Here is a 12529-nt window from a genome sequence, read left to right on the forward strand (position 1 = left end):
GGCCTTTCTCACATTTGGGTTTAGGTAAGGTCCATACTTCCCGTCATAGTTGGCCCTCTTCAAGATGTCCACCATCTCTACAAAGGCCATATTTAAGGCCTTAAATCTCCTCCTGGATCGGGACGTTTCTTGCTCCGGGCTTTCCTCCTCCTCGTTACTGCTATTACGCACCTGCTGTGTCTCCGCCATGTTCCTCTCCCAATGCAATGAAAGAGAAGGGGCGGGGAATATTCTAGAAAACGTCAGGGGGAGGCAATGCGGGCGGAGTTTCACGCATGCGCAGTGTATATAAAGCTAACACGCGTGTGTCGTACGTACGATCTGTGAGTGGAGGACAGTGGGAGGCACATATACAAACTGTTGTAATTCCTACACTGTTCACCTGATTTGGATGTAAATACCCTCAAATTAAAGCTGAAAGTCTGCAGTTAAAGCACATCTTGTTTGTTTCATTTCAAATCCATTGTGGTGGTGTATAGAGCCAAAAAGATTAGAATTGTGCTGATGTCCCAATATTTATGGACCTGACTGTATTTATTGTCCAAAAATTATTGTTGTTAACTAGATGTTATTATTGATAACAAATGAATGATTGAACAAAAAGTGTTTGACATATCAATAGACAATAGGGGCCAAAAATGATTGGGACAAGAATGAAAAATGCTGGGCTCAGAATGATAGGCTTTTTTATTTTTTAACATTCAATTTGCAACAGTCATGAGCTGAAAATTGTGTGTGATTGATGAACCAAAAACTAAAACTATGTCCTTTTTTAATACACAGGAAGACCTCAGCCAGGACGAGGCTCTGGAATGTGGCAGACGGGAGGAGGCGGGGGTAAGTGTCAGCCAGGAGGAGGCGGGGGTAAAAGTGTCAGCCAGGTGGCCAGACCCAGTAGCCTCACCCAATCCCAGGTGCCTCCATTCGCCAGGAAGGGGAGTAACGTGGAGGAGGTAGCACTGGGCCTCATTAAGGACGCTAATGTGGCCCTGAAAACACCCCCCCGATGCTGAAGAGACCTATGGCTGCTATGTAGCTGCTAAGTTACAGCAAATGGAGGAGGGCCAGTGCTTCATATGTGAGAATATTTTTTTTTCAGGCCCTTCAGAAGGGGTTGAGGGGCCAAATTAGTGAGAACATGCACTTATGTGTGCTCGCCCATCCTCCTCCTCCTGCCACAAGTCCACCTCCAGAGCCACAGCCTCCATGGAAGGCTGCAGGGAAGTATGGAGGGAAGGCTGCAAGGAAGACATGAAAGTGATGGCCTGGGTTCAGTCTGGTCTGACAGAAGACGCAGGCTGTTGTAGTACCACAGCCTGGGGACATATATGTCATCTGCTGCTGTTCCTGATCTCTGGCAGTCCTGGACCAGATTGTGCTCCCTATTATATGGACTTCTCAGGCTACCAATTTTTAGTTACAAAGAGTTGATGTGTGCCCTGGGGTACAAAGGCTTCGCAAATTCAAGCAGTTTCTCCAGTGTTGCCTTCCTCTTTATTTTGTTATGAGCCAGAATAAATGGAGATTTTTTTATATGAAAATACTTGCCTATGTGCTTTTCTTCAAAAGTACAAAAAAATTATGGAGATCACTAGAAAATAATTTAAAAAAATGTAAAAAAAACAGGAGATCTTGATTAAAAAAAAAAGATGACTATAAAAAATAATTCTAAACATTATTATGGAGATCTGTCTTTAAAAACAAAAATGATTATTCAGGCGATCACGAGAAATAATAAAGGTTTCCACCTGGAATGCCAATAAAAAAATTTCTTTGCTGGCAGCCACTACATCTTTGCCTATTTGTCATTCATGTATGGATAGAGGCTTGAAAACCATGGGTGAGCTTAGTTTCCACTCTTGCTCAAAGGCAGGTGAATGGCTTCAATCTTTCAGCTACGTAATTTCTAGGGCTGAATAGGTTAAGTATCTGTAGGGACTTAACTCAGTTTGAGGAGATGTGCCTTTCTGACTCAAAATGTCCTCATGCATTATCTAAAATGCACAGTATTTTATTATCGCACGCAATTACCAGATCGCCCTTTCTATGTCCGAGATTGGGAGCGAGAATTAGGTAAAAATCTGTCCCATGAAGATTGGGACAAGGTGTTTTACATCGCCTTCAAAATAACTTTGTTGTTTTATTCACAGGAACGTAACTATAAGATTATGACGAGATGGTATCGCTGTCCGATCTTACTAAATAAAATTAATCCAGCTATGTCTGACCTATGCTGGAGATGCGATGACTTGAGAGGCACATCATTACATCTATGGTGGTCTTGTTCAAAAATAAAACCATTTTGGTCGGCTATATTTAAACTCAATCATGTGGTCACTGGTAATAATTGGCAGGAGGTGGCACTTGTCTCTTTAATTCCTGGGTCAATTAAATCAATTAAAAAGGGATTTTTTTTTTTTGATGGCAGGAAGAGCCTTAATTCCAAGACATTGAAAATCCCAAATAATGCCAACAATACGGAAATGGGTAGTAGAGATGAACCATATAATGCGGATGGAAGAGCTGGTATGTACAGCAAATAACAGTGAATGTAACTTCTGGGAAGTTTGAACCCCATGGGTGGAGTTGCTGAAGTCTCCTCAGATGTTATCTTTTTTGTAACTGTTGGAATCCTGTCTGTTCGATGCTATATTTAATTTATTTTTTCTCTTCCCCCCCTTTTTTTTTTTTTGTTTGTGGGTTGTTTGTTCGTTCGTTTTTGTTTGGTGTTTGTTTATGTCTTTTTTTGTTCTTTTTTTATGCGTGCATATATGTATATAAAAATTGCCATTGATAGCAAATAGTGAATATGTTGGCATGTTATATTTAGGCAATTTTCAGTTTTCTATTTTGTGAATATACAAGTGGGAATGCAAAATATAAAATTTGGTTAACTTAAGGATATTTAGGCCATGGTCATTAAGAATAATTATTCCCTTTTCTTTCCTTTTTTTTTCTTTGTATTGTCGTTGTACAATGCCATTCTTTTCAATAAAAATATATTAAATAGACACTGTACTGGTGGCAGCGATCAGGAACACTGTGGCTGGCTGACTTATCTGGTAACACTGCGCTGGTGTGGTGGAGATCAGGGATGCTGTTGCTGACTGCACTGGTCTGCCAACACTGCACTAGTGGTGCGGTGATCAGGGATACTGGCTGGCTGTACTGGTATAGTGACACTGTACTGGGGTGGCTGGCAAACAGGGACACTGTGCTGGTGTGGCTAGTGATTAGAGGCACTAGCTAGCAGCACTTGCATTCAGTGTTCCAAAAACGGTATGCCAGCCAATCGGTGTGAGAGGAGACAAAGTACTGGCTGCAACATGCACCCCTTGTATACATATGTGATCGCTGTGGTTGGTTCCAGCAATCACATGAAACTGGGCCAATTTCACTGGCTCTGTTCCCCACTGTGATCTGTATTTCATGGTACAAAGAGCTCATCATTTTACTAGTTAAAGATGAGTACACAGAAAACGCATGAATTTGCACCCCTACAGTTTATTCATCTGATATAACATAATCTGAACTCTGATTTAGGTGACATTTAACACTGGCAGTGTAGTGTAGCTCTACTAAATCAACATTTGACTACCCAGGGGAACCGTTACATGACACTTTCTTTATGTTTATTTGCAATGTATAATCCAGCACTGTCTAACTTAAGAGACAAGGATGGATAAAAAGAGATTTTTTTTGTTTGAGTATAGAAGGACACATTTCTGTGAGAAGCTTACAGAGTGCAGTGAAATCAGATTAAAGTGATTGTAAAGTCTCATAACAAATATGTTATACTTACCTAAAAATAAATAAAGAACTGCGCTACATGCATAAACAGTGAAAATGACAATAATGAACAAATTATTGTGATAAGAGTCCTGCTGCTAAACACTATAACCCCGATATAAGGCAAAATTAGTATAAATGTAAATCAGTGTAGCGCTGGACATAAAATATAATAGGTAATTATAAAATAGTGATAAAAATACTGTGAAGAAGTATTTACTCTCAAAAATTGTTATAAACAAATTAGTGAATAAGGTTAAAGTTTAAAGAAACAAAATATCCATAATAAGGGTCCTGTTGCTAAACTATAACCCAGACACGAGACAAATTAGCATAGATAATAAATATAAATTGATAATTGCACCAACCAATAATAACAAAAATTATTCTTGTTATAAAAGTGTATAGGTGATAGTGTGCCCATAAATTAATGTGAGCAAACCAAAAATACCCAACCATCAATAAAAAACAATTAGTGGAAAATATGTGTTCAAGACACCTAAAATAAATTAGGAAGAATGTTCAATTGTGATAATAAAGTCCAAGAAAGTCCCAAAGAAAATTTGTGGAGTAAAAGATGGGAACTCCAAGATCCAGCAATCCACTTGCATGTGACGCCCACCGCCAAAGGGGAGAAATGGAGGCTTACCAGAAAGCCTGCGACCGCCCTTATTCAGGGGGGTCAAAACAGGCTTAGTAGGTCACCGTAGAAGTCCTGCAGGGATAAGATCCACGGCTCCTCCAACTTCCCTTCACGATGGCTCATGGATGATGGCCAAGAGCTCTCCAGAGATTTAAGTGACAGGATGATACTGTCAGAGAGGATCTCGGTTCAGGACACTTGCTGGGCACTCTGGAGTGCGCCGCGTCGCGCTGGCTCGCGCTGGCGCGCGCGGGCGTATCAGGGGCCTGGGAACCAGATACATACGGGAGGCCATCCTCTGCTATATCGGGTTCGTCAGTCTGATACGGGTAAGTCTGACAGTAACGGACAGCCATGTCCGAGCCCGAGCAGGGGACCTCTCCCATGGAGGAGCTATGCAGACACCTGGCGGGTCTCACGCAGGCTGTGAAGAGCCTTCAAGAAGGTTATACCAGACTGGAGGAACGAGTTCAGGTGCTATCCTCACCTGCTAACCTGCAAGGTGCTTCTGCTACCGGGCTCTCACCTGCACCCTCAGTGGTTATGCTACCTCCCGAACCCAGGGTCCCTACACCTGAAAGGTTTACCGGAGAGCGCAACAAGTATCGAGCATTTCGTAACGCTTGCGAACTGTACTTCGCCTTGCAACCACGCACCTTCTCCTTGGAAGCAACCAGGGTGGGTTTTGTCATCTCTCTTCTATCTGGAGAACCACAGGCCTGGGCCCACCGTCTCCTGGAGCAAAAGTCAGTCTGCTTGGATAATCTGGATACCTTCTTTACTGCCATGTCTCAATTGTATGAGGACCCTCAGTTAAAAGCCACGGCTGAATCCGCCTTACACGCCCTACAACAGGGGCGCAGGCCTGCAGAAGACTATGTTCTGGAATTTAGGCGTTGGAGTTCAGACACTGAATGGAATGATGCGGCCCTGCGATACCAATTCCGCTTAGGATTATCCGATTTGCTCAAAGACGAGCTGGCACGGGTAGGTGTACCCCAAACTCTTGAAGACCTTATTAACCTGTCGGTGCAGATTGATCGGCGCTTGAGAGAGCGTCGTTCCGAGAGGTCGGTCAACCAGTTTTGCCCCACTTGGGTCCTCCCCAAGGTCCCTAGTGCTACCAGCTCCGTAGGCCAAAGCCTTCAGGTACCGGCTGCCTCAGCCCTTGACACTTCTGAACCGATGCAACTGGGGCTTCTCCGCCCATCCCTCACTCCCGAAGAACGACAACGTCGACGGGTCAACAACTTATGCATGTACTGCGGGGAATCAGGTCACTACGTGAGATCTTGCCCTAATAAGACACATAATTCTCTTTCAGCTACTTCTAAAATCGCACCTACCTTGCCTAACCTTGCTAACCATCTGGCTCTCTCCATTACCCTCCAGCTTCCAGGACAGGATCTGCTTACCCCGGCTATCATTGACTCAGGAGCGTGCAGTTGCTTCATTGATCTCACCTTTGCGACTCAACACCGTATCCCTCTCCAGACAAAATCGCAGGGACTTGCTGTCCATCTTGCGGATGGTTCCACCCTCAGCTCTGGTCCGGTCACCTTGGAATCCCACTGCTAGCCACCATGAACACCTGTCATCAGGAATTTCTCCGGCTGGACGCCATTTCTTCACCACTCTTCCCTATTATTCTAGGAATGCCTTGGTTGCAGGCGCATAACCCCAGTATCGATTGGGTTTCTGGTGAAGTCAAGTTCTCTTCCAGTTACTGCCAACAGCACTGTTTGCACGGAACTCCTGCAAAACCCAGTCAACTCTTGTGTCTGAACACCGACACGGAATCGCAGCAGGCAATTCCCATCCCTTACCAGGACTTCTCCGATGTCTTTAGCAAAAAAGGGGCTGAGACCCTTCCGCCTCATAGACCCTACGACTGTCCTATTGAGTTGTTGCCCGGGTCTGAAGTTCCTTTTGGGAAAATATTCCCTTTAACAGAGCAGGAGCTGGGTACTCTCAAGGTGTATATCGATGAAAATCATAGCCCTTATTTAGAAATCTGGATCCATCCTTCGACATCACCAGCCGGGGCAGGCATCTTTTTTGTCGAGAAAAAGGACCACTCGCTACGCCCCTGCATCGATTATAGAGAACTCAACAAGGTGACCATCAAAAATCGCTATCCCTTACCTCTTGTGCCAGAACTGTTCCAAAGATTGGGTTCAGCAAAAATATTTACCAAACTCGACCTCCGTGGGGCCTATAACTTGATTCGCATCAGAGAGGGGGACGAGTGGAAAACAGCCTTCCGTACCAGGTTCGGACATTTTGAATACCTTGTCATGCCCTTCGGCCTGTGCAACGCACCGGCAACTTTTCAACATTTCGTAAATGACATTTTTCGTGACCTCCTGGATTTATATGTTATCGTATACCTGGACGACATTCTGATCTTCTCCTCTTCTGTTACCGAACATCGCAGGCATGTCAGGAATGTGTTAACCCGGCTCAGGCAGCATGGACTCTATGCTAAATTGGACAAATGCGATTTTGAGCTCCAGTGCATTCAGTTCCTTGGCCTAATCATCTCTACCAATGGTGTTAAAATGGACCCGCAAAAGGTTGCAGCTATTCTGGACTGGCCCACTCCCTCCGATAAAAAAGGGGTCCAACGCTTTGTCGGTTTCGCCAATTTTTATCGGAAATTTATAAGGAGTTTTTCTACTATAATCGCCCCCATCACAGAACTGACGAAACAGGGAAATCGATTCTGTTGCTCTCCTCAGGTGCAAGCAGCCTTTGATAAACTCAAGGAACTTTTTACTTCCGCTTCTGTCCTGAAGCACCCAGACCCTGCCTTGCCGTTTGTCCTTGAGGTGGACACATCGGAGGTCGCGGTAGGGGCAGTACTGTCTCAGCGGCAAGGTGCCAAGGCTCTCCTTCATCCCGTAGCCTTCTTCTCACGAAAACTTTCTGATGCAGAAAAAAATTATGATGTAGGAGATCGTGAGTTGCTGGCCATTAAAGCCGCACTTGAAGAGTGGCGCTACCTATTGGAGGGGGCCGCTCACCCCATTCTGATTTACACGGACCATAAAAATCTTGAGTATTTGAGAATGGCCAAGAGATTGAGACCACAACAGGCAAGATGGGCTCTGTTCTTCTCGAGATTTCAATTCCACATTACGTATAGGCCAGGTACCAAGAACACCAAACCAGATGCATTATCCCGTATGTTTCATGACTCCAGGGAATCTCTGCCTCCAGACACCATTCTCCCTGCTGGAAGTTTTCTGCTTTTTCAGGGAGATCTTATATCCCGGATCAAACAGGCCTCAAGAAATTGGTCCCCTTCTGTGGAAGGCGAGGTAAGCTTGCAAGACGGCTTATTCCGACACAAGGATAAAATCTTGGTCCCAGAGGATCTGAGGATTGCTGTACTGGAACTCTGCCACGACCACAAATTGGCTGGGCATTTTGGTGTGTTGAAAACAACAGAACTTGTACAGCGTACTTTTTGGTGGCCCCAGCTGGTAAGCGACTGCAAGAGCTTTGTGGAGTCCTGTATTACCTGTGCTCGGAGCAAAAGCAGCCGAATGAAGGCCTGGGGGCTATTAAGGCCCTTACCCGTGCCAGAAAGGCCATGGAAAATGATTGCGATGGACTTCATCGTTGAGCTCCCGTTGGCAGAAGGCTACTCCACCATCTTCGTCATTGTAGACAGACTGTCCAAGATGACCCACTTTCTACCCATGAAGGGTACCCCATCAGCTTTGGAAACCGCAAAAATATTCATTAAGGAAATTGTACGCCTCCACGGAGTTCTCTCAAGTATAGTATCTGATCGTGGGGTTCAGTTTACCTCCAGATTCTGGAAAGCTCTCTGTAGGTCTCTGGAGATAGAATTGGCATTCTCTTCGGCCTACCACCCTCAGACGAATGGGCAGACGGAGAGAACTAATCAGTCGCTGGAACAGTACCTTCGTTGCTTTTCTGCCTTCTCACAAGACGACTGGGTCTCTCTCCTGCCTATTGCCGAGTTTGCCTACAACAACTCTGTGCATTCGGCCATCAAACAGACACCGTTTTTTGCGAACTATGGGTTTCACCCATCCTTTTTAACCAGTTCCTTACCTGAATGTGCGATTCCCGTGGTTTCTGAAACTATGAACTTCTTCATCAACAATAACAAACTATTGCAAGAAACAATGGCTAGAACCCAGGAATACAACAAAAAAATGTATGGCAGGAAGAAGCGAGGACAACTATTGCTAGAACCTGGCAATCAGGTCTGGCTGTCTACCATTAACTTATGGATGGCTTGTCCTTCGAGAAAGTTAGGTCCCAGGTTCATGGGTCCCTTTTCAGTCAAGAGAAAAATCAATGATGTGGCCTATGAGCTGGACTTACCTAATTCATTGAAAATCCATCCGGTTTTTCACGTATACCTACTTAAACCCGTTATCCCCAACTCTTTTTCGGGTCGCAATACTGGCCTGCCTGAACCCGTAATTATCGACAACGAGGAGGAGTTTGAGGAGGAGGCAATTTTGGATTGTAGGAAGAGACGCAACCAAATCCAGTACTTGATCAAGTGGAGGGGGTATGGACCAGAAGACAATTCTTGGGAACCGGAGGCCAACTTGCACGCTGAAAAACTTTTAAGGGATTTTCAGAGTACCCATGCGGATAGGTTAGCCCGGCTGGGCATCCGGAGGCTGCCCTTAAGGAGGGGGCACTGTCAGAGAGGATCTCGGTTCAGGACACTTGCTGGGCACTCTGGAGTGCGCCTCGTTGCGGGCGCGCGCCTGGGCGTGCCGGCACAGTCGCGGTGTTTCGCACCGGTTTCCCTATTTAGGTTGCTGGGATGCTGTGCTCGGTGCTGTCAGATCATCAGCTTCCTGTTCCCGTGCTTCCTGTTTCCTGTGTACTGTTTGATCTCTCTGTGACCCGGCTTGTTTACTGGACTCTGCTCTGCTATCCACCTGCATCTGACCCCTGGCCTGCCTCCGACTTTGAACCTGCCTGACCCCTCTGTACCGTGTCGACCGCCTGCTGCCAAACCTGCTTGTGACCTGGACTTTGTATCTGCCTGCTCCTTTTGTACCATGCTGACTGCCTGTTGCCAACCTTGCTTGTGTTCGGATCTGCCTGCTCCTGCTCTGCACCTGTAGCTGACCTACAGCCTACCTATCATCTCCTGCCAGCTTGCATCAGGACTTTGGGCCTCATCCCTGCTAACCACCTGCCAGGCTCTCATACCATTCTGTGCTCCCGTGGTGCACACCTGGTGGCTTCCCTGAACAAAACCCGAGGTTTGTCCGACAATAGGGCCCAAGGATCCGATCATTTTTAATAACTGGCCAATGTTTTTTTGTGATCCTTTTTATGGCCCAATGTTGGCTTGAATAGGTGGTGATGAAAGCAAGTCCAAAGTCCTCTCTATCATCAGTTCGAGGAGGTTTATCCATCAGTAGGTCCTTGCAGTCCCTATTTCCTACCTCGCAAATCAAGGAATCAAGAGTCATTGAATCATAGCCCTTATTTAGAAATCTGGATCTTAAAGTGGAGGCTTCCCTATAAAATTGTTCTACATTTGAACAATTCCGCCTTAAATGCAGAAATTGTCCTTTGGGGACAGCTGTTAACCAGGAACGGTGGTGACAGGAGTCAAGAGGGATGAAGCTATTCCTGTCTGTTGGTTTGAAGAAGGTGGAGGAGGTAATCCTACCATTAACAATATTGATAACCAGATCCAAAAAAAAGGACAATTTCTGCGGCACATGCTGGCACCCAATGTTCCAGATCCACCTGTGCGTCTTAGCTTTTTTGGTGATCTTAAGGGGTTTTCCCCATGTAGAAGATGTAAAGTATGTAGGGTCAATACATTAAACAACAGGAGATTGACTGAGTTCACTTCAGTCAATACGGGTCTAACATATCCTATTAAATCACTGATCACATGTACCACCAAATGCGTTGTATACCTGTTAAGGTGCCCTTGCGGGTTGGAGTATGTGGGACGCACTGTCATGAAGTTGCACGTGAGGTTGGGTGAACATATCACCAACATTAAACAAGGCTTTGATAAGCACAGTGTCTCTAGACACTATGACCTTGTGCATAACCGGGACCCAACGGGCACTACCTTTATTGGTATAGAGAAATATGTCCCCCATTGGCGGGGTAGCAATGGTAAAAGGACTATCTCTAGATCCGAGACTAATTGGATCTATAGATTGGGCTCCCATGTCCCTGGTGGCTTGAATATAGAATGGGATATCAACTGTTTTATTAATAACAGTTGATGTCCCATTTGTAGTATTTTGTCCCTCTTCAATCACGAGACCTCCTTTTTTTTCCCTTTAGTTGCTTTTCATTACTTTTGATATCAAGGGATATATACGTATTCTTTGTGAATCCCACATCGTTTTTAGATAGCTTGTATATATCTTATGTTTATCCAGCAAGTGTCCCAGCTGTTTATCATCTGTGCGCTGAGTGTTTCCCTATTGTGTCTCCAAATTAGGATTCTCAGTTAAACCAATCGGTATATTCAGCTCGGACTGAGCTAGCCAATAATGCTGCTTCCCGTAGCGCTGTTTGGCTATATAATGCGCATGCGCGGTCATGTACCCCTGATGACGTCAGTTGTGACGAAACGGCCGTAGGGTCACAACGTTGAACACGCATCGCGCATGCACGTTTTTTATCTAAACAGCGGTGGAGCCTTATCATAGCCTTATTATAGGTTTTTATATTGTTTTCAGCTTGGGCATTGTATATGCCTTTTTAATGCAGTGTACCTGCTATTGTAACTGCCTTTTTGGAATAAACGGAACTTGACCATCTGCACTATGGAAGTTCCTTGTGAAGGGAAGTTGGAGGAGCCGTGGATCTTATCCCTGCAGGACTTCTACGGTGACCTACTAAGCCTGTTTTGACCCCCCTGAATAAGGGCGGTCGCAGGCTTTCTGGTAAGCCTCCATTTCTCCCCTTTGGTGGTGGGCGTCACATGCAAGTGGATTGCTGGATCTTGGAGTTCCCATCTTTTACTCCACAAATTTTCTTTGGGACTTTCTTGGACTTTATTATCACAATTGAACATTCTTCCTAATTTATTTTAGGTGTCTTGAACACATATTTTCCACTAATTGTTTTTTATTGATGGTTGGGTATTTTTGGTTTGCTCACAATAATTTATGGGCACACTATCACCTATACACTTTTATAACAAGAATAATTTTTGTTATTATTGGTTGGTGCAATTATCGATTTATATTTATTGTCTATGCTAATTTGTCTCGTGTCTGGGTTATAGTTTAGCAACAGGACCCTTATCACGGATATTTTGTTTCTTTAAACTTTAACCTTATTCACTAATTTGTTTATAACAATTTTTGAGGCTAAATACTTATTCACAGTATTTTTATCACTATTTTATAATTACTTATTATATTTTATGTCCAGCGCTACACTGATTTACATTTATGTTATACTTACCTGCCCTGTGTAGTGGATTTGCACAAAGCAGCCCAGATCTTCCTCTTCTCGGGTCCCTCTTCTGTGCTCCTGGCCCCTTCTGTTTAGTGCCCCCACAGCAAGCAGCTTGCTATAGGGGCACCTGAGCCGAGTCACAGCTCCGGGTGTCCATTAAGACAAGGAGTTGCGGTTTGGCCCTGTCCCCTCCCTCTCCTGATTGGCTAACTGACTTTGATTGACAGCAGTGGGAGCCAATGGCGCCACTGTTGTGTGCCAACCAATCAGGAAGGAGAGTCCCGGATGGCCGGGACACTCGTGAACATCGCTGGACAGAGACTGGGCTCAGGTAAGTGTAGCCAGGAGCTGGATATATACATATTCCTGCAATCAGGAGACACTGTGTAGCATTGCTGCAGGTGGAGCTGTTTCCCTCTAGTGTTGAGTGTGATGCTGACCTGTTACCTTCTTATTCAGAGACAAGGCAGAGCAAAGCATCTTGGAATATGTAGTCTGTATGGCTATCAATTGGCTGATGTAGAACAGACCGCTGGGAGAGACTATAAGAGGGATGGATTGAGGCCTGGCGCACTCTCTTGGGACCCGGCGTGGCTCTGTGTGCAGGGATTTTGTGATAGTGTGAGCTGCAGCTGAGTCACGGCC

Source organism: Aquarana catesbeiana, linkage group LG02 (assembly GCF_042186555.1).
Source record: "Aquarana catesbeiana isolate 2022-GZ linkage group LG02, ASM4218655v1, whole genome shotgun sequence".
NCBI classification, from domain to species: Eukaryota; Metazoa; Chordata; class Amphibia; order Anura; family Ranidae; genus Aquarana; species Aquarana catesbeiana.